This window comes from Sorex araneus, chromosome 3 (assembly GCF_027595985.1).
Source record: "Sorex araneus isolate mSorAra2 chromosome 3, mSorAra2.pri, whole genome shotgun sequence".
NCBI lineage: Eukaryota > Metazoa > Chordata > Mammalia > Eulipotyphla > Soricidae > Sorex > Sorex araneus.
In genome coordinates this window covers 9,864,067-9,886,024 of record NC_073304.1, presented here as the reverse complement: position 1 = coordinate 9,886,024, position 21,958 = coordinate 9,864,067, and the positions used below count along the sequence as shown (strand labels likewise).

Sequence of the window (21,958 nt, the reverse complement as noted above, 5' to 3'; positions counted from 1 at the left end):
ATGGCCCCCAAAGCATAAATAACTAATTGGGTGGTGGGCACACACCGGCAGTGCTCAGAACTCACTCCTGGCTCTGCACTCAGGGATAATTCCTGGTGGGGCTTGAGGGACTATATCGGATGCTGGGCTTGAACCCAGGTCAGCTGTGTGCAAGTCAAATGTGCTATCTGCTGTACTATTGCTCTGGCACCCCCAACCCCCCAATATTTTATTTAAAAACCAAGGAAATTGGGAAAGGAACAAAGAAACAAAATTAGAAAGAAGATAATAAATAAATAAATAAATATAAGAGCAGACATTAAGTAAAATTTGGAAAAAAATAAAAGAGAGGAGCTCAACAAAGCCAAAACTTGAGTCTTTGAAAGTGGCTAATAAAATAGGTATGACTTTGCTATACACATATTTTTCAAAGGGCTGCGACAATAGTATTAAGAACAAGAAAGCAATTCCTCCACAGATTCAGCAGAGATTTAAAAGATTGAACAGAGTTGTTTTGTTTTTTCCCTAAAGGCAGTTGGCCTACCAAGAACCAAGATGAATCTTGAAGAAGAAATCAGAGGAACCTGTCTTATTAGGTAATAAGACATTATAAAGCTTTAATAATCCATACTGAATGGTACTGGTGCACAAATTGACAATATAAAACACATGTGTGGACATAATTGGTAGTTCTTCCTGGGAGGGAAATTGCTGAGTCATCGGGCAGCAGGACTATTCAATAAAACGATTCAGAGTAATTGTCTTTTGTCCATACCCAGGTAAAGTAATCCTCATCTATGCCTCTAGCCATACACATAAATTCCTTCTAATGGGTTTCAGATTTGTATGCAAAAGTCAGAGTCTTTCAGCTTTAAAAGACATTATAAGACAACATAGCTATGACCTAAGAGTAAGAAAGGATGACTCAAAGATCTTCCCCTCAAGCCACTAAAAGATTAATAAATTCAATTATTTTACACGGCCATGTCTGTTACTCAAAAAATATCGAAAGATAAGCCACAGTTGGGAGATGAGATCTGAAACCCACACCGTGGAAAGGAATTAGTATTTACATAGAGAGAGAATTCGAGCAACTCGTAAGTATAAAAGAAGAAAGAAAATGAGGTAGAAAACAATGATCCAAAGATGATTCACTTCACAAAATGTGAAACCAAAATGACAATAAATACATTTTAATTTATCAGTTACACAGGCAAGGGGGGGCTAGGGGTGTTGGGGGGGCTAGGGGTGGTGGGGGTGCTAGGGGTGTGGGGGGACGGGGTGGAGCTATACTGTGATTCTTGGTGGTGGAATATGTGCACTGGTGAAGGGATGGGTGTTCAAGCATTGTATAAATGAGACTTAAACCTGAAAACTTTGTGACTTTCCACATGGTGACTCAATAAAAAAAAAAATTTTAAATAAATAAATAAATAAATACATTTTAAAATGGTCAGCCTCAGGGGAACCAAGGCGATGACTCAAAGAACTGGAGCATATGCCTAGTTCAATACCTGACACCTCATTGTCCCCCGTGGCCGCCAGATGTAATCCTGGTGGCCCTCAGGACCACTAGGTCCACGTACAGAACAACAAAGTCCATTGACTAGACCTCGTTTTACCAGGACCGTGCACTGCTGGGGAGCAACGCCCCCACCCCCTACTCCCGGCCAAGGATGATGAACCTCACTAATACCCTGGGAAATGCAATTAAAAATGTGTGTGTATGGGGGGGAGGGGAAACATTTTTCAACTACTAGATGGCCAGAAACTAAGGAATCTCTCACTACCAAGTATGGGTGGAGACTTCCATCACTGCTAATTAGCGGATTAACCTTCTGGCACAGTGATCTCACCCCCAGGAGAATATTTACAGAATTATTCTTTATAATACAAAAACTGGAAGCAAGGCCAGGCAACATCTATCAGATAGGTGTTAAAGCACTTGCTTGTGTATGTGACTGACCCTGGCTCCAATACCTGGCACCAAGTTTGGTCTCCCTAGCAATACCCGGGTCTCTCCTGGGCACAGAGCCAGGAATAGCCCCTGGGCACCAGCAGGTATGGCCCCAGAACCAAAACAACAGTAACAGCAAACACTGCCACAACAATTCTAAACATCTCCCGAAGGCCCTTGGCCAAAGGACAGTGTAGTGTCTCACAGGGGAAATGTACCCCAAAGAAAACAGTAAACTCTGTTTACGTACAAAGGCATGGGGAATCTTAGACACAAACTCTAAAGCGAGAGGAATAAGTTCGAGAAGCCAAGGATGGAGCCAAGAAGATGCCGAGGAAGTGTCTGGGTCCGTGGGGTGGGGGGGAGGGTGGGGGGCTAGCTTCGCCCATAGCCATAATTCATAAGCTCCTGGCTCACATGGAAACTCCAGATTATTTTCATATATACCCAACATTGCATACGGCTTTTCACTCCACGGTTCAGCTGCTCGCTGAGAAAGATGAACAGCAGCGATTAACATACTCTGGTATTACAATGAAGCAATTAAAAAAATAAAAATAAAACCTCTGGAAACTTCTGCTGCTGCTTCTGTAGGCAGGAAAATCTCCCCTGCAGGAGAGCGATTCTGGGGGGGGGTTAGTCAGGGACTGTCCCTGCTCTACAGATAAACGAGACTGCGGTGCAGAGAGTTTGTAACACTTGCCCCAAATCAGCCAACTTCTGAGGGTCCGAGCTGGCTCCGGTGCAGGCGGCCCGGCCTGGGACCCCTCCCTGGAGGCTGCTCCCTGAAACACTTGTGGGGAAGCGTCAAGTCCATTCCTGACATTCCAGCACTCCTAGAAAAATTCGGCTCCGTTTACAGAAAAGTGTTACTCAAGTGCTTTCGCTTGCCTTTCCCAGTCAGCGGCGTGCCCTGAGTTGTGATTCTAGAACAAGGTTCTCGGAAGTGGCCCAGAGCCGTCTAAGCTGACCCCACGACCTTTGTTTCGAGAACAGATGCGTGGGGCTGGATCATGAGACCTTCAACGAGTACGTGGCTACATTCATCCCCGCGTCTTCCTTCCTGAACCTCACGGCTCGCGCGTCACCTCCTCTGCTCTCTCTGAAAAGGGCCGGGAGATGAGGGAGGTGGAGGCAGGTGGAGAGCTTGAGCGAGGGTGCGCCATAGACAAAGGAAACGGCACTGAGGGCCAGAGAGATAGCACAGTGGGTAGGGCGTTTGCCTCGCTGATCCAGGTTCAATCCCTGGCTTCCCACTCTGGGTCCCAGGAGTGATCCCTGAGCACAGAGCCAGCAGTAAGTCCTGAGCACCACTGGGTTGGGGCGGGGGGGAGGGGGGATGCCAAGAAAAGGTGACCAAAATGCACAGAGGCTTTGCAGTGTGATCATGACGGTGGTGGAGGCACATGAGACACGCCTGCCGGTCTCTGTGCCCGTGCGTGGGTTTCCCCTAAGGCAGAGGGCAAAGACGGCAGCACAGATTTGAACAAAGCCTCGGGTGCTTTTCCTGCACTTGAAGTTCCGTGACAGCCTGATGTGTCCGCAGAGAGGACTCTGGGGAGGCACTGGGAGCACTGAGCGACAGGGGAGGTGGGCCGGGCACCTGCCTACCTGCCTGTGCAGTCAGTGCTCTGTGGGGAGCACAGAGGTCAGCACCCTCCTGACCGCCCAGCACCGCCCCACGCAGCTAAGGGCACAGGCGCCACACGCACGCAACCAGCTGGTGGCATCTCCCCCATAACTGACCACCACTGACTCAGAACTAACTCATGGTTCGTCTCTTCCGCTTCCGTGTGGAAGCCAGAAGCCAGGCAGAGCTCTCGCCAACTCAGCCTCAACCTCACCCGTCTGGTAATATCACTCCATGTTCTGTAGAGAAACCCCCTTTCTCTTCCTCTGGTGCCTCTGTTCCAAGTCTCATTAGATGCTCCGGACCAGGGCCAGGTTGGGCTGTGACGTCAGCTTGGAAAGTCACAGCCCCACGTATCGATACTGCTCTGGGGTGTTTGTGGATGGGCGTGTGACCCGGCTCCAGGCCCCCAACTCTGCCCCTCGGCCACACTTTAGAGATGGAGTTTTCCTCTCTGAGTTGCCTAACTGGGAAGATGAAAGCCTGGTGCTCCCAGGGACCACCTACGAGAGAGCCTGTTCTGAGAACAGAGAGGCTGGGAAGACGGGCAGGAAAGGGGGCCACCTCCCCATCTGGTTGACCCACTCGGAATGCTGGGATCCAGCCATTTAAGGCAAATTCTATTTGCGGTCATTTAGATCATGAAATAAAAAAAATTAATTGTCTGGGCAGGCAGGGTTTTTCTAAAAAAAAAATATATGATTACTGTGTTCTGTTTTATTTATTTTTGCTTAAGCCACTCCAAGCTGAGTCTTTGTGACTCACAAGCAGAGAGGCCGGTGAATTAGGACGTCAGATGTCCTTGACTTGCCCTTCACCTTTATTGAAACAGAGGCCCGGGCTGGCATTCACTCCACCCCAAACCAGAGCACCATGAACAAAAACGTGACCGTGTTTCATTTAAGAAGACAGATACTGGGAAACCTTCTTTCTCTTCGTTCCTAGAAATCTCCGCGGAACACATCAAATCGTCCTTCTCAGCCTTTTCCATGTCCAGGCACACTTAGAAAATTCTAGAAGTGTGTCTGGCTCACTGAGCAAGAGCCAAGGCCATTGACCTAAGGACACAGGCATGATTTCCAACAATCCCAAGAGCTAAACCAACACCCAAGGCACGGCCACCTCGGGGTGTCGCAACCAGGGCGCTCTGTTCAAGGAAGAGAAGGGAGAGGGGCGCGAACGGGGCTCAGACGGGTGCCCTGCCCGAGCAGACAGCACATTCTTCACTCCGCAAACACCATTCCAGAGCAAAGCACTTCCAAACTGTAAGCGTTTCCCCCGCAGCCTGCCAAGGCCCAGCTGTTTCTGCAGAGTCAGGCTTCCTGGGGTGTGCGGCGCGGGACTCACGGGGAGAACACCCCTGGCTCTGCTGAAACGGCCTCTGCAGACCCAGACTTTCAGCCAAGAAACAAGGGGACGGAAGGTCGCTGGACTGGGTGGGGGGGTGGGCGGAGGGAGGCGTGTCCCCTCATCTGGGCCCAAAGAATGTCATTCTCCCTCCCGAATGATTGAAGATCATCTCCACACAGCCCCAAGGAGACATTCTCCTTCCACTCGAGGGCTGGGGGCGCGGGGCTCAAGAATGCCGAGCGTCCCTTCCCGCTGGCAGATTCCGCGGCTGACCCGGGGTGGTCAGGCGAGGACAGACAGATGAAAAGGAACTTCCTCCTCCCTCCAGGACCTCTGCTTTGCGAAGGAGCGCAAAGGGCCGACAGGAAGGCGGACCCCGGGGCTGCTGGGTGGAAGCACATCTTCCTGTTTATCCGGCACTCATTTCCCAACCGGCTCGGACCACACGGTCATCTGCGAGCCAGCAACTCCGGACCCTGCACAGGGGTGAAGGACAACACATGCCCTGTCCAAGGAGGCCCCCTGGAGTGTCTGGGGGAGCTCTGGGTGTGGTGTGGAGGGTCTGTGATGGACGGGGCATCAGGAGGAGGAAGAGGAAGAAGTGGGGATAGCCAATGGGCCGGTCACCAAGGGCAAGGATGGGAAAGTGGCATCTGACCTCAGAAGGGTCACCGCGGGAAATACAAGGACCCCCCAGATTCCTAGGCTGAAATCAAACTGTGCTCCCCCAAGTTCACACGTTGAAGTCCTAACCCCTAACACCTCAAAAGGCAACTGGATTCAGAGAAAGAATCTCGAAGGAGGTAATAAATCAGCCCCTATGGGACAGACGTCCTCGAGAGCCGGGGAGGTGGGACAGACACGGGCACTGGAGGCAGGTCACCCAGTCCATCACTAAGTCCCCCGAGAAGACCCTGGATCACTCCCCCAGGTCCCGAGAGGGAACCAATCCTGCCACACCTCGACCTGGAACTTCCGGCCTCTGTGGGAATAGAAATGTGTGTCGTGAGAGCCCCAACTTTGTGTCACCTGGAAAGCGGCCAGAGCAGACTCGATGATACTGCGCCCTGGGGTCCTCCTTGGCCCCCACTGGTGGTGACCCCTGGCCCCACATTACCATGCCCGCTGCCACCTGCAGGGCATCCCCGTCAGTGGGGAGGGGGGAGAGGGTTCCCTGGATGGCGTCAGCTGCCCGGGTGGAATTCCTGGCAGGCCGGCCCGCCTCAGGGGCGCCAGAGCCAAGTCCCACTCTCCGGGGCCGTCGGCCCTGCCACTCCAGCCGAGGGGTGTCTGCCGGCCCCGCGGCAGCTCTGGCATCCCGGGGAGCAGACGAGCCAGCAGGTGAGTCCGCCCAGGTGCCCTCTCGACGGGGTTGTGTGTGGAGAGAGCGCAGCGCTAGGACCCTGGACGTGATTCCTCCTGGCGGGGCCCCATCGCGGGGCAGGGAGTGGATTCTTGTGAAACTGGACTCCAGGGAAAGGGACTGAGGCTGAGGCCGGGAGCCAGTGGTTTTTTCTTTTCTCTAATTTTCTTTCTTTTTTTTTCCTTAATAAGGGCCACACCCAGCTGTGCTGAGAGGCAGCCTCTGGCCCATTGGACCCTGGGGCCACCACACCCAGCAGTGCTGATGGAGCCACCTGCTCCGGATGCACCGAGGAAGAAGAGGAAAGGGAAGCCCCAGAGGAGCAGAGAACAGCCCACCCCCCGCCCCCCATCCAGCCCCTCCCACCATCCGGACAACATCTCAGAATTAGGAATCCAGAGGGTTGGGGCTCTAGTCCAGCCTGCGAGTGACCTTCAAAGTGACCTTAGGAAAATTGCAATTTGCTCCTGGTCCTTGTGCTCCCGGCGAAACTCTAAAGCAGTGAGTGTCCCCCACCCACCCACCCACCAGCCGCTTATGCCAGGCTGGATTCCCTCGGGAATCCACCCCCATGACGCTTCATCCAGAATGGCCATGGGAGGGCCTCCGCCATAGCCGGCAACCCCTCATACACTCCACACTACCTCCACACACACACCACACACACCCCACCCCAAACATACTCCTCACACATAATTACCAAGTCCCACAACAGCCACAAACACACCACACACATATACTCACTCACCCCACACATCATACACGACACACATATCCCCACACAAACATATTCCACACGCATACTGCGCACTAATACACACATACCACACTGCACACACACACCTCCATCACCAGTACTCCCCCACGTGCACGCATGCACACGCACACACACATACACACACACACCCCTCCATCACCAGTACCCCCACATGCATGCATGCACACACACACACACACACACACACCCCTCCATCACCAGTACTCCCCACGTGCACACATGCACGCATACACACACACACACACACACACACACACACACACCCCTCCATCACCAGTACTCCCCCACGTGCACACATGCATGCATACACACACACACACACACACACACAGAGTCCATTTCCTGTCAGTCCTCTGAGGAGCCCCCTCTGACTGAAGGGTGAGGTGGGGTGCCTTCTGCTCACATTCCCCCTGGTCACAGTCAGCTCTGAGGAACCCAGGATCACCCCAGAGCTCCCTTCCGCCCCCTCTCGCCAGAACCAACTAAGGACCCGTGAGAGCCATTCCTGCGTGGCTGACCCGGCAATCTTGAACCCCAGGGAGGAGATCCCGGCCACCCTGAAAACACCGTGTGGGAAGAGCGAGAGACGCTCCATGCACCCCATCCTAATCCTGGATCCCCAAAGCTTACAAAGTTCCAGTTCCCGCCTGGAGACTCGGTCACACTTGGTTGGGACTCACAAGCCAGAGGCTTCTCCTTCCCCCCCCCCGCCCCCCTGGCCGCAGCTATGGGTCCTGTACAGCTCCCCGCTGACGGGTGACAGGGGTGCAAAGTGGGGGCCCAGCCTGCAGACTGGGCTTCATGCTTGGCTGACGTTGTTGGATTTCTGACACCCTTTGCGGAATCCCGAGAGCCCCCGCAGACTTCACCGGAAGCACTGCAGGAATCCAGGCTCCATGGCAACAGCACCCCCAGGGAAATGCCCAAGTTGGGGAAACTGCCCGGAAACCCTCTTAGCGGGGAAGAAATCAGGTTGTCGGTCCCGAGGGGCTCACCAGGCAAGGGGCCCACATGCCATGACTGGGTCAGGTCCGCAGACACGCAAGAAGCTGAGCCGCAGCCGGCGAAGGACACCCAGGACCAGGTGTTCTCTGAGTTGGGGCTCAGCCCCTCAGCACTGCCAAGAACAGCGCCATGCCCAGGCCCACCGACTCAGAAAGCTGGGCTCAGGGCACACACGGCAGTGACTGGCACTGCCAGCAACCAAAGTCAGGCCTCGTGGTGGGGGTGACATCTGGACTGAGCTGGTACAGGGAGAGTCTCGGAGCAGCCACAAGAAGACTGCAGGCAAAGGCAAGCCAGGGTCAGAGCAGGGCCACAACGGGGGGCGGGAGGGGGCCGAGGACAGGCCGCAAACAGGGGAGGTGAGGGCAGCCCGGGAGCCTCAGAGCATCCACAGGGCTCGGGGGGCTGCTAACAGCCCAGGTCTCCATCCCGGAGCCCAGCAATGGGGGCACGGAGACGGCCCCGGGCTGCTGGGGGCGACCCTGAGTGTGAAGCTGCAGGAGGTGCTTTCAGAAGTGGAATGATACAACGAGGGGACTCGCTCAAGAGTCACCCCAGGCTCCAGTCCCCCCACCCGGGGAGCCCCCATAGCCCTTAGCCCAGTGTACCTGCCGCTGACCACCACCGCTGGTGCCTCAGACAGGGACACAGCCCCCTTCCAAGGGGCCCTGAAGGACCGGGTGATTATACAGTGGCCAGGGCACTTGCCTCGCACGGCGTCAAGCTGGGGTCAATCCCCAGCATCCCCTATGGTCCCCTGAGCCCCACCCGGGGTGGCCCCTGAGCGCAGAGCCAGGAATAAGCCCTGAGCACAGGCAATGAGACCCCAAAACAAAAGAAACTAAAAAAAGAAATATAAGGGTCCCCCGAGGGTCTGAGAGATAGTACAGGGGGTTACACTGCCTTGCAGGAGGAAGGGCAGAACTGACGCCATGACAGGCGGCAGAAATCGGCAAAATCAGCCCGGCCTCAAGTGCAGTTTCTGGAACCGAAACAGATACAGTTTCCCAGCACTGGAACAGTGCGTAAGTGGCCAACCTGAACCCACCTGGGAAGTTCCTGGGCCCAATAAACGGGCCCAATCAATCCCTATGCCCCAGGTAAAACACCCCAGACATTGTCTTTTGTTAACCGTAAAGAATGAGTAGCCTATGGGACCACAAACTGTTACTGGAAATTATTGTTTAACCATTGCCTGACGACTTCACCCGAGACACTTGCCAAAACAAGTGTTTGGGAACTAAGGAAGAACTTTTCCTGCAACAGTCAGGCATGGGCTGCCTATGTCATCAGAACCTAAAGAAACCGCTTGCTGCCTGGAGTCGGGGTCGCGATCGAGAGACCACTCTGTGGGTGAGAGAGTTGACCCCCGTACGCTGGAGCACAACTCCTTTGCCTTTGCCTTGTCTTGTGTGTGCCTCTGCTCATCTCCTCACCTGAGAAGCCGTCACCCCGGGTGTGACACGCACAGTTGATTCCGCTCCCTCCCTGGCACCTCAGAGGGTCCCGGAGCCGGGAACAGTCTCTGCGCACCAGCAAGTGGTGGCCTCACAGCCAGTGACACTAAAGGACTTTTGGAAAAGAATTCCCCGAGAACTGGGTGGGAGTGTCGCAGGAAGCAGATTAAGGAAACCCCCCCCCCCCTGTTCTACCCGACTGGGGGTTCTAGGTTTTCTCAGCTCCCCGGGACGTGCGCTGGAAGACGGGTGCTGCCAGCTGTCCTGGGCACAGCAGAGGCAATGCCAGGCTCTCTGGGCTCCAGGCCCCATGCCCTGGTCACCATGAGAATGACTCAGCCCCACCATGGCTCACCCCTCAGAAGGATGCGAGGGCAGGCCCCAGAGCCCGGGGAGGTGATAGCGGTGTGAGTGCAGGTGGGGCCGGCATGTGGACAGTCACAGATAGACACACGTGGACACTCACAGCCTCTGACGACACCCATCTGAGCGCCCAGGGAGCTGGGCACAGGCTCTGCACACAGACAGCCCCGGGTAGATACCCAGCAGCACGTAAGCTTCCCCCGAGCATGGCCAGGGACAGCCCCAGACACAAAGCCAGGAGCCACTGGGCATGGCTAGGTGTGGGCCCCACCCAAAAGACAAAACAAAACAAAACAAAAACACTGCCTCAGACCACCCAGCCTTCTCCTGGGGGCTTGAAGGTTCTCCCAGCTGAAGTGGGCAGGGCTGGAAGGAAGCCGGACCCACTGCGACCCCACAAGTGGCCACAAGTCCATCCACAGGGCCCCTAAACCAAAAATATTTTTCAGACTGACATCCACAAACTATCCCCCTCCCCCTCACACACACTTATACAGACACACACACACATACACACACACAGTCACATATACACACACATAGACACACAGTCACATACACACACATACATACACAGAGTCACATACACACATATACACACACAGTCACATACACACACATACACACACACATATACACATACACACACACACTCACATGGCCTCGAATGTGCACAGAGCCATGCCCGGGGGCAGCCCCACTCCACCGCCCAGGGTGTGCCCCCTCTTTCCCTTGCTCGGGGCAGCCCCCAGTGCCGGAGGCCCCCACGGCGCCCTCCCTGCAGTGCCCCCACCACCCAGGAAAGCTCTTGCCTCATCTGTCTGCGCACCCTGGCCTCTTCACCCCCAGCCCCCCCCTAGACTCGTCTCTCACTGAAAATCCCACTCGGCTTCCCGGAGTCCCCCCCACCCCGCGGCCCTTCCCAGGGAGCAGTCCCGGGTCTCGCGGGCAGCCACACCCTCCCCGGCAAAGTCCCTCCTGGACCGTGTTGGTCCAGCCGTCCCCCTCGCGGGACCCTGCATGCCAGACAGAGCCTAACTGTCTGCAGAGGCCTGCCAGACCCCCGGGAGATAAGCTCGGAGAGGGCAGAGCATGTGTGAGCGCCCAGGGCGGGGGATGTGTGAGCGCCCAGGGCAGAGCATGTGTGAGTGCCCAGGGCGGGGGGAACCGAAGAAAGTCCGTGCACCCCGCAGAGATCATCAGTGAGAGGCGACTTGGGGTGCGTCCTCTACACAGTGCTCCCCAGATCCCTGATCCTGGCCCCTTCTAAGCTTCCCTGTTCAGTAGTTGGGGGCATTTTGGGGTATTTTCCTGTATTTTGGGGTGCTAAAAATACAACAACCAAGACAGAAAGATCCTGCCGGGTAGAGAGATGTTCAAGACACAGACACGAACGTCTCCTCGAGGCACACGTGTCTGTCTGTGTGGGGGAGGGACGGGGCGGGGGACGGGGTGTCCATCGGGGGTGCTGTGGTCACTAATTAGCTCTGTCTGAGGTCACTGCTTGCCCCCGGAACAGGGAGTGCGACCCCAGCCTCATCCGACCTCATTTTGGTCACAGGGGTATCCTGCCCAGCCCGGGGGCCGTCCATCCCCCAGCTCAGAGGGAAAATGACCTCTGAGCTGGGGGATCTTTTCCCCCTGCTGGGAGACAAGCGAGGCTTTGCGTGTCCTTGCAGGGTCCCAGAGACAGAGACGCTCCCTCAGGTATCCGCGCCCTTCCCACGGGAACCAAGACGCCAGTTCCCTCCCTCTTCCCAAGGCGAGTCTGTTCCTCTGACCTCACGGGCTCCTGGGGGGATGTGTTAAGACCCGTGAACTATGCGGCGCTCAGAGATCAGCGCTGGCTGCGTTTCTGCAACTGTCTGAGCTGGACGGGAAGGGCAGGCCATGCAGACGAGGCCTCCTGGCCCCGGAGTCTGGCGGCTGGCTGCAGGGGCAGCGCCTGGCGCTGGCTGTCCCCGGCTCCCCTCTGGCCTGGCTCCCACGAGCGAGCGGGAGGGGAAGTGGAGGTCAGTCCTTGACATCCCGTCTGCTGTCTGGGGCCCTCCGGGGAGAAGGAATCCTGTGAATGTCCTCTCGCGGCCAGCGCCCCGGGAGGTGGCCCTGAGACCCTCCCCTGGGCCTGGGCCTCTGCTTCCAAGACAAACAGGAGCCCCGGGTTGGCGAAGGGGCTCCAGGGGGTGCCGATGGCATGTCGGAGAATGGCACGGTGCCCCCTGGAGTTGTTCAAGTTGCTGGCTGGCCCTGACTGGGTGTGGCTGGCACAGAGACAAAATGTGGTTTCAAGGCACAGCTCACGACTTGGCCCTCCCTCGGAGGCCCCAGGACGGGCACCCCGGCCCCCCGCAGCAGAAGGGAGGGCTTTGTGGCCCGTGCCAGCCCTCCAGAGAGCGTGTACACTCAGCACGCGGGGTGCGGGCACACACGGGGGGCCCACGGACCCACAGGGCACGGCAGCTCGAGGAGACCCAGGGCCACCTGGTCCCCACTTGGTACCCAGAGAGCATCAGCGGGTGAGGAGTGAGTCGGAGATGAGTGAAGCTTGCTGGGTTAGAATTTCCCGAGCTCCTTCCTCCCCGCTCTCGAGCCCTCCGCCTTCCCTCTTGCTCCCCCCTTCTTTTTCTCCTTCCTGCCTTCCTTCCTTCCCTCCCTCCCTCCATTCCTTCATCCCTCCTCCTTTCTTCTCTTTCTTCCCTCCTTCTTTCACTCCTTTCTCCCTTCCCTCCTTCTTTCCCTTCCTTCTCCCTTCCCTCTTTCCATCTCTCCCTCTACCTTCCTCCCTGCTCTTCTTCCTTCCCTCTCCTTTCCTCCTCTCACCCTCCTTCATCTCTCCTTCCTCCCTGCTCTCCTCTCCTTCTTCCCTCCTTCCTTCTTTCCTACCTCTTTCCTCCTTCCCATTCCCCACTCTCCTCCCTTCTTTCCTGTCTTCCCTCCTTCTCTCCCCTCCTTTCCTCCTCCCTCTTCCCCTACCTGCCCCTCCTCCTTCCCCCTCTCTCACTTACTGAGAATTCCTGCTCCCAGGTGCTCCGATAGACAGCAGGCAGTGAGCTGGGGCTGAGTCCAAGCCCACCAGGCACCCCAGGCCCCGACCCCACACATGGGGTCTGTGGCTTCTCTGCCTCTGAGATGGAGTCAGGCCAGCGAGGGGGGATCCAAGCAGTGGAATTCAGCCCCTCGCCGATGAGGAGTTGAGGGAATTGACAGGGTCACCGCAAGTGCCCTCTTTCTCCTCTGTCCCTTTTCTTCCAGACACTCGTCCCTCTGGGCTTCCCGGTCAGCAAGCAGGGACTGGAGGGTGGGGGCAGACAGCGCTGAGGAGGCAAGTGTGAGCCGACAACGCTGTCCCGGGTGGGGTACAGGCCCGACGACCAGGCCCTCAGAGCCCCCGGCCTGCCGAGACCTTCCGCCCATCTAGAGGGGCCATTCAGAATGGCCAAAGGCTCTGGGACATGTGGCTGTGCTGGATAGAACTTGAACCCCCACAACTCGGGGTCTAAAACCAAAATCTCTCCACAGCGCCCTGCCACCTCCCTGGCCTCACCCCTACTCTCTCCAGGTCTTTGAAATAAGGAACATCTTCTGGGGGCTGGAGAGGTAGTAGAGTGGTTAGGGCACCTGGGCTCCTGAGTTCATCCCAGAGGCCCTGAGTAGCACGGGGTCTGGTTCTGGGGGTCCCCAGCACCGTGAGGCCCAAGCAGCACACCCTGAAGCCCACTGAGCCACAGCCTGGTTGGCCAAGTCCCGTCAGGTCCCCTGAGCATCTCCCCCAAAGATGTCCCTGCTTCCCTGCGACTGTCCCGGGGAGCCCTAGTTGAAGTGTCCCCAATTGCTATTTTCACGAGCTTTATTACATTCACACACACCCTCCGTAGCACAGACAGACACTCTCCGTAGCACAGACAGACACTCTCCATAGACAGACAGACACTCTCCGTAGCACAGACAGACACTCTCCATAGACAGACAGACACTCTCCGTAGCACAGACAGACACTCTCCGTAGCACAGACACTCTCCACTCCTGTGGGGCCTTTACCTCTTTCTCTCATTAATCATTTCAAACAGCACAGGAGGCTCCCAGATCACTGTCTTCCTGGTGGGGTCTCACGGGTCCCCTGAGATGTCTGCACACAGGTAAGCACCACGGGGAAAAGTTCCGGAAAGCGCCAGAGTAGGTGCAGACCAGGGAGCTGGGCTGCGGTGGGCACCGGGGTGCCAGCCCATCTGTGCCAGCCTTGAGGAACACAGACAAAAGGTCACCACCTTGGTCCTGTGCAACCGTGTGACCTTCCCAAGGAGCACAGAAGCACCAGAATGAGCGCCTCTCTCTCTCTCTTTCTCTCTCTCTCTCTCTCCCTCTCTCTCTGTCTCTCTGTCTCTGTCTCTCTGTCACTCTTTCTCTCTCTCTCTCTCTCCCTCCCTCTGGGAGGTCCGTCCCCGCACCACGAGCTCTGCCCTGTGGCAGGCCCCACAGCCTCCTGGTCACCCACCCCGCCACAGCAGGGCCAAAGCCCCCAGCTCTGGAAAATCCACCCTTTTCCCATCCATTTGCAAAGTCACTTGCTTTGCTCACACACTGGCTCACTCCAGAAAGGAGCACGATGAAGAAAACCACGACCAGACCGAGGAACATATGCTAAGAGCCAAGAAGGAGGAGGAGGGTCATGGAGAGAATTATTGTTAGACTCTAGGGCACTTCCCACACACAAGGGCACTAAGGCACCCTGCACCTCACCGAAGCCTGGGACCCTTCCCCAGGCCACTCTGACAGGTGTCAGGGGCTCAGGGAGGGCAGAAGGGGCTTCCTCGCTCCTGGGGAATCACGTGGTCCAGGCAGAAGACAGCACTGAGTGCATGTGCAAGTGAAACAGAGGAGGAGAGGGGCCCAGAGAGACTCACAGCAGGCGGGGCACTTAGCTCACACCATGGATGATCTCCTGAGCCAAAGATCAGGAGTGATCTCTGAGCACAGAGCCCTGAGCACCACCTGGTGTGGCTCAACAACCGAAAACCAACAGCGGAAGACAAACAGACAGGGCTGGGGAGACCGGACAGGGGAAGGCACTTGCCTTGCATGCAGCTGACTCGGATTCAATCCATATATCTCATGGTCTCCAAGACTCCCCCCAGGAGTGATCCCTGAGCACAGAGCCAGGAGTAATCCCAGAGAACACCAGGTGTGGCCCCAAACAAACAAACAAAAAAACTAAACAAAAAAGAAACAGACAAGATGTAAACCACCTGGACTAGAAAGGGTTAACAGGAAACCCGGTCATGGGACACCACATCTTCCCTTGAAATTGGGTAGATTTGGGAAAGTCAAACGTCCTAGACTTGGAGGGAACCTGACGGGTCCTCAGTTCCCAGAACTGTTAGCACCTGTGTGCACGCGCTGAACCCATTAGACTGATGAAGACCATAACACATGCCACCCCCTAGAGCCACATAATGCTCAACTCATTGATTAGGGTAGGAAATCTCTCTACTGAAAGAAAGCTACCGAGATCCTTTAAAAACAAACTCGTGACAGTGGCAGCGACAGCGGTGTGCCAAGTCACCAGAGCAGGGGGCAGGACTTAGGTTCTCTGAAAGGGCAAGAGCAGGAGCACAGCAGGGAGGGCGTCTGCCCTGCACAGGACCAGCCCAGGTCCAATCCCCGCCATCTTATATGGTCCCCCGAGCATCGCCAGGAGTAATTCCTGAGTGCTGAGCCAGGAGTAACCCTGAGCATCACCGGGTGTGGCCCAAAAGCAAAATAAATAAAAACCATCTGTAATTTTGAAGTGGTGGTAGCACGAATGATAATTTCAAAATAATGTTTCCAAACATGGCACGTCCTTGCAAATACTTCAGATAACTACTACAGCTATAATTACACAGACACAGACACACACACACACACACACACACACACACACACGCTTCTATTATTATTATTGTCACTGGGGCTGCTCAGAGTCCTGTGTTGATTGTGGACATAATGGGCGGTGAGGTTAAATTTCACCAGAAATTTGAGTTAAAATAAATTTGAGTAAAAATAAAGATGGATCATCGGAATACAACCAGAGACTCAAATACTCTAGTATCGCTCCTGTACTCTTCTAGTACAGATAATGGAACTTGGAACATAGACGCCAAGTGACTTTCTTTTTTATCCTTTTGTTTTGGGTCACATTCAGCAAGGCTCAGAAGCTACTCCCAGCAGTGCTCAAAGAACTATCTGGTGCCAGGGATCAAACCCAGGCCTCCCACGTACCAGCCATGTGCTCCAGCCCTCTGAGCCACTCCTTGGGCCCCAAATGACTTTCTTTTTTTGTTTGTTTATTTGTTTAGTTGTAGTTTTGGGAGCACATCCAGGTGCTGAGGGCTCAAGCTGACTCCGTGCTCAGGGAGTGAGCACCAGAGGGGGGTGGGCCTATACTGGCCACCAGAGATTGAATCTGGGCTGACCCCATGGCAGGGAGAGCACCCTAACCACTGTACTACCTCTCTAGTTCCAAAGAGACTTAGTGTCGAACAGGCAACAGCAAATTGGGTAATGCAACCCCCAACACACACCTCTCTTAGCCTTCCTAAGCACAGCACCCCCAGCTGTGCAGACCAGACAGTTTGCTGCACCAGCAGTGCTCAGGGGACCTTGGGGTGCTGGGGATTAGGCAGGGGACTCCCTCACACACCAGGCACGTGCTCCAGTCCCGGGACCGTCTCTGATTTCTGGCCCCACGCCTACTTCTCTGCTTAGTTCGCTGCTGTGCTTTTTGGGTTTGGGGCCACACCCAGTGATGCTCAGGGGCTACTCCTGGCTCTGTCTCAGGGTCATTTCTGGTTCAGCATTCAGGGAACGACACGGTGGAGCAAAGCCAGGTTTCTGACACGCAAAGCATGCGCTCAGCCCAGGAGCCTCTCTCTGAACCCTACAGCCACTTCTAACACGTGTCACCTCCGGGGGAGTGAAATCATATCGGTCACATTTCTTTGGGCAGTTGGGGTCTCTCAAGTCCCTCCTGGCAACTCGTGGCCACGGGGTCAGTGGATGGATGCAAAAGCTCAAGAATGCAAGTGCCACTCGGGCTCTTGGGTAAAGGGGACTGACTGGATCCCCCTGACGGTCGGTCACCCCCCACAGGGCTTGGGGAGTGGGGCACGTAGTGTCAGGGACCAGATGAGCGGTGGCTGGACGCCAGACCTCAGCCTTAAGCCAGGTTTTGTCTTGAAACGGGCCAGAGGGCTAACACAGGGGACTTGTCATGAGTGTGGTTGACCCTGGCTTTGATCCTGGACATCACAAGCATGGGAGAGAGATTAGCCCCGAGCGGCTGTGGTCACCAGAATAAATAAATAAGTAGCTTCATCCCAGCCGGCGGAGGGAAAGGACTTGTGGGACTTGTGGGGGGTCGGGGGTGCACAAAGCACAGGGGGCGGCTGAGCAACCCAGCAGGGGGCCGAGTCTAGCTCTCAGCCCTCCCCGCTCCAGGTCCTAACACCCCCAAGCTGAAGGCCTCCGTCTCCGTGCACGCAGTTCCCCCAACTGAAGGAGAGGAGAAGAGGGGCCCAGAGAGATAGTGCAGCAACTCTGCCGTACGCACAACCGACCCGGGTTCCATCCCCGGCACCGCCTAAGGTGGCCCAGAGGTGATCGCTGACTGCAGAGCTCAAAGTGAGCCTTGGGGACACGTGGCTCCTCAAGGAAAGAGAAAAAAGAAAACTAGGGAGAGATGCACCAGGGAGGCTGAGTTCCCCTGGGGGTCTGTCCTCGGTTGAGCCACTGAAGCACATGGCACGGGGTCCCGGAACCAACTTCCCACTGCTCAGTTGCTGAGCCCAGCGGAAACTGTCCCGGGGCTCTGCTGGGATCTCACAGCCCCGGGCAGGGGTCAAGGACAGGCTCTTCATAGCCAGGCAGAGCCTGCTGGGAGCGTGTGTCACATCCCCCCGTTCAGCATTCAGCATTCAGTAGTACTGTCATCCTGTTGTTCCTGTTCATAGTGCTTGTGCTATGTTACTGGTGCTCGAGCAGGCACCAGTAACATCTCCATTGTGAGACTTGTCGTTACTGTTTCTGGCATATCGAATACGCCACAGGGAGCTTGCCAGGCTCTGTTGTGTGGGCGGGATACTCTTAGTAGCTTGCTGGGCTCTCCGAGAGGGATGGAGGAATCGAACCTGCGTGCAAGGCAAACGCCCTACCTGTTGTGCTATCACTCCAGCCCCCACTGTAGCTCACGGAAAGGTTTAAAAGATAATAGTTCAGGGCCAGAGAGATAGTACAGTGGAGAGGGTGTTAGCCTTGCATGCGGCCGACCCAGGTTCGATACCCAGCATCCCATATAGTCCCCCAAGCACTGCCAGGAGTAATTTCTGAGTGCAGAGCCAGGAGTCACCCCTGAGCATTGCTGGGTGTAGCCCAAACTATTAATCAAGAGCAAATAATGGACGACACCACTAACACACACTGACAGACTCTCAGCATCTTCGGTCTTAGGGCCGAGGTAGATCCTGTTGGGTGTAGGGAGCGGAGTTTCTTTATCCAGTCCTACGCGGATGGATCCGGAGAGTATCAAGCTGTGAGAGGTCAGAGAAGGGCAGGGGCAGACACAGAATAATCCCCTCATGGGTGGGATTCAGAGAATAAATACCCACAGCAACAGTAGGAAGCATCTCACTGGACGGAAGGTAGGGGTGGCAGAGGATGGGGAAAGAGGACTTGGGAACACGGCGGGAGGGAAGCCGACACTGCTCTTAGCCGTGAGGCGGGAATGTCTTACACATGAAACCTGGCTGCCATGATCAGTGTCATAGGTCACGGTACCCAAAATAGAGTTAAAGAGTCTTTCCTCACTTTATCTCATGATTCTAGCAGCTTCCTTTCTGAGTTTCCCCTTGTGACACCCACATAGACTACGGACAGGGCATTTTTGCATCAACTGTGAGGTAAGGATTGCTGTGCCCATTTAACAGATGGGGAAACTGAGACCCAGTCTCACAGCTAAGGAAGTGGCCAAATCAAGTGTCTGACCTCCAAGTGCCAGCCCTGCCCCTGCCTGGCACTCGGTTCTGCCACCCCCATGCGCTGGAGGAGCCTGTGGAGGCAGCCCAGTACTGCTGTCCTTTCGTGTTGTCTAATCCCCGCTCCCTGGCGTACGTGCTGGAGAGAGCCCCACCGCGCCGCCCAGCCACCCTGCACCGTCAGCAGTGCCTCCGCCAGAGCTGGCACCGCACGCCGCTTGAGAAACAGGAGTTGAATAAACGTTGGCTGATTTTCAGAGGGAGCAAAACAGAGACTCCAGAGGCAGTCTCAGCTCACGCCACCCATCTTCGAAAGCATCCCTCCGCGTTGCCCTCTGCCCACAGACCCCCCGTGCAGCGAGAAAGCCCGGAAGGGAGAACCTGCATGCAGTCCCGTACAGGACCTGAGAACTCCTGCAGCCCCTGGCGAGGCCCGTCTGGCCCAAGGCTGCTCGGGGAAGTCTCGGAGTACGAATCAGTGGTGGAGTCCCTCGATCTGCCCCAGCAACAAGGGGATGTGCAGAGCCAGAATCCAGAAGGGCTCCCCAGAGAGGGGGGTGTGGAAGGCCCAAGAGGACACACACAGGGGGCTGGAGCAATAGCACAGCGGGTAGGGTGTTTGCACTCGGCCGACCCGGGTTCGATTCCCAGCATCCCATAGGGTCCCCTGAGCACCGCCAGGAGTGATTCCTGAGTGCAGAGCCAGGAGTCACCCCTGTGCATTGCAAGGTGTGACCCAAAAAGAAAAAAAAAAAGAGGACACACACAGAAGTATGTGGTGTTCATATTCAGGGGCCTGTGTTGTCATCAGCGGCGCCATGCTATGCTAGGAAGGTTCTAGAACAGGGATCTCAATTCTGGGTGCTCAGGCTTCTCCCCGAGCCTTCGGCACCCACATGTCGCTTCACACCAACCTAATTCTCAAATATCTCTTGGCCAGCTCCACACTTTTTCAATGCATTTGCTTTAGCCTTTTTGTCGCCATCCCGGTGTATTCCGCACAGACAAGACGTCTTCCCCGCGGCCTTTCCCCTTTGTCCACCTGACTCATCCCCTGAGAAAACAGCACCCCAAAGAGCCAGGGTCCAGGGGACACAGGCTAGACGGCATGAGTCCGGGCACTCCCAAAGAAGCTTGGAGCCAGCGCCAGCTTTTCTTCACGACAAGCTCTCGTGGTTTTCTGGGCTGGCATTTCTGGGCCCCTGCTCACCCCGCTGCCAGGACCCCAGGGGGGCAGCCAGACTGAAAAACCAAGGGCTTGCAGACTCGGGCCCGAAACCCAACTTAGTTCCAGAAGAAGTCGAGTTGAGTGAGTGCCAACGCATAAACCGAAACAGAGAGAACAAGACCAAGGCTGGCAGTGGGGAGCCGGCTCTGAGCCTGCAGGAAGGGGGCACAGACTAAATTAAACGTAAGGAATTGCTTCCTGGGAAATGAGGCCAAGCCCCAGAAAAAGGCCCCCGGGAAAGGGGACGCCCAATGGCTTCTTCTTCCCCCACTATTTTCCCCTCTCCTGCTGTGGGCGCCCTGCTTCTCCGGGGCCCGTTCCAGCTCCGCCTCTCTCATCCCTGCTCCTGGGGCAGGCACGCACGGGGTCTCCCTTCCCTCGTCCCCTGCGCCCCGCCGCCACCTCTTACAATACCCAGAAGGGCCTCTGTAAATCAGGAAACGGCGGGGTGGGGCCGGGGGAAGTCGGGCCCCGTGAATGCAGAATGCTAAACTTTTTGGAAATGGACGGGCCCCGTGCCAGCCCTCACGAGGGTTCCTGGATTGCCGCCTTCTTACAAAAGGACCATTATGAAGGCTCGCGGCTCCTGTGGGACAGGTCCGCAGCCAAACTCTGCATGACGTCACAGGGGACCCGAGATGAATAGGTTTCCCAGCCCCGTCCTTATTCTCCAGGGCCCTGGGTCCCTGGAAAGGGGTCAGTGGAAGAAGGGGCAGTCAGAGAAGCTGGGCCTCAGTGCCAAACACCAGGTAGACAGGGCTGGGGTGGGGGGGTGATCACTGGGCACCCCGTCCAGAGGGGCTCCCACGGGGCTCCTGCCCCAACAGCCCCCACGGCTCCCCAGGGGAGCAGCGCACCCCAACTGGTCCTTCTCTGTACTGGGGGTGGGGGTGTCACTTTTATTCTGCCTGATGGATGGGGACAGGTGGTGACACTGGGCAAGTGGACAAGGGTGTCAGGGCAGCCAGACTCCTTCCAATGCCCTCATCTTGGGCTCCACGCTCCCTTCCTGTGAAATAAGGAGGCTGAGGTTCACTGTCAAAATCCCTCTGTTGGGGCTGGAGCGATAGCACAGCGGGGAGGGTGTTTGTCTTACACATGGCTGACCTGGGTTCGATGCCCAGCATCCCATATGGTCCCCCAGCACTGACAGGAATAATTCCTGAGTGCAGAGCCAGGAGTAACCCCTGAGCATCGCTGGGTGTGACCCAAAAAGAAAAAATAAATAAATAAATCCCTCTGTTCTGCAGGACCTGACATTGCCAGCAGGGAGTGGACACTGCGCCCCACCGAAGCTTCGGGCCAGGCTGGGCTGGCCACCGCTCTCTCTGGGTGCTCGTCCATAGCACCACAGCAGAGGGCACGGCCCGCTCAGCCCCCTCTCCCTGCCTCAGGCCCCCACCTTCCTGCACCTGCACACGCCAGCCCTCGGGACAAGTGAGACGGGAGCGGGTCGGGTCCAAGTGTGTCCTCTGAGCAGTGGACACGTGTCTGCATGTTATTTCCAAGTCCCCGGGAGGAAGCAAACACGCGTCTGCGTGAGCAGGTGGAAGACACTGCCAAGTAACAGGGCAGCAGCTCTGACAGTTGGCCACGGCCCCCCACTTTGAGACCTGGTGTGGGATTCCCCCAGAAGCCCCCCCAAAGTAGACCAAATGTCAGGGCTCCCAATGTTCGGGTTCAAGAAAGGAAATACGGATTCCAATGGTTACTTCCACTCACTTCTATTTTCTTCACATCCCTTCGGTCATTCCTAGTTTCTCTGCGGCTTTTTTATGTCTCACGCCACACGAGTGTGGCGGTAAAGGCATGTAATTTACAGAGATGCATCTCTCTGAGA

At 56.1% G+C, this 21,958-nt stretch overlaps 1 protein-coding gene across 2 annotated transcripts in view; it reads right to left on the bottom strand.

The window, feature by feature from the left end:
* Nucleotides 1-21,958, bottom strand: part of FBLN5 (fibulin 5) — a 71,858-nt gene that overhangs the window by 37,647 nt on the left and 12,253 nt on the right. The window lies entirely within an intron of this gene.